The following is a 988-nucleotide window of genomic DNA, read 5'->3' as shown; positions in this document are numbered from 1 at the left end:
TGCGATCACAGGGTGTTGAAGGGATCAGGTATCAGGCATCATCAGAACAAAAAATCATATCATTGTGAATGATGGGGGGAGTGTGGAGTGGAGACCCAAAGCCCATTTGTAGGCCACTGGAGATCCCCTTGCAGAGGGGTCTTGGGGAGGAGATAAGCCAGTCAGGGTGCGATGTAGCAACGATAAAACACAACTTTCCTCTAGTTTCTAAATGCTTCCTCCCCACCCGTTATCATGATCCCAATTCTACCTTACAAATCTGGCTAGATCAGAGGATGTACACTGCCACAGATAGGAACTGGAAACACAGGGAATCTAGGATGGATGATCCCTTCAGAACCAGTGTTATGAGTGACGATACTGGGAGGGTCTGACACTGCCCTATAGGGTCTCTCTGAGTAGGAATTGGCTGGGTGGCCGTGAGTTTGGACCCTAGTTGACAACTCAGCTTCTGTGACGTCCACTGGCTCAAGGAGAGACTGAGCGGCCTTGCCCCTTAACTCGTGACATGCATGGCACCAGCCACGTGCCCTTTATTCTGCTCCAGGCAATGCTGGGCCCTGAGTGCTCTTTTCAGGCAAAATCCACAGGTCACCACACTTCCCTGCTATTCTCTCGACCGCAACTCCAGAAAATGCAGTTCAGTTTCTTCCAGAAGCTCAGCCCACTGCGCCTGGGGCTGGGCCGGTGGGATTTTCTAGTTCACTGCTCATGTACCGAGGGGCATGTGCCACTTACTGCTCACTCTCTACAAGTGATTTTTTTGCAAGTGTGCTTCACTGATGTGAGGGGAGGTGGAGGGCCTCCGCAGGACAGGAGACATGTGGTAGACACCTGACAGCTCTCCTCAGCAGAATTGGGTGCTAAAACTAGCGGATACACATGTGACGAAACACACCAACCCTTACTCTAGCTCGTCACATATGCAAACATTTACACATGATGAATCAGAGATCTAAATGTTCAATTACAAATGGTAACACTTTCA

The sequence above is a fragment of the Echinops telfairi genome, unplaced genomic scaffold, assembly GCF_000313985.2.
Source record: "Echinops telfairi isolate 266 unplaced genomic scaffold, ASM31398v2 ScPeMD7_7474;HRSCAF=8512, whole genome shotgun sequence".
NCBI lineage: Eukaryota > Metazoa > Chordata > Mammalia > Afrosoricida > Tenrecidae > Echinops > Echinops telfairi.
The sequence above is the reverse complement of the archived record's forward strand: the minus strand, read 5'-3'. Positions refer to the sequence as shown.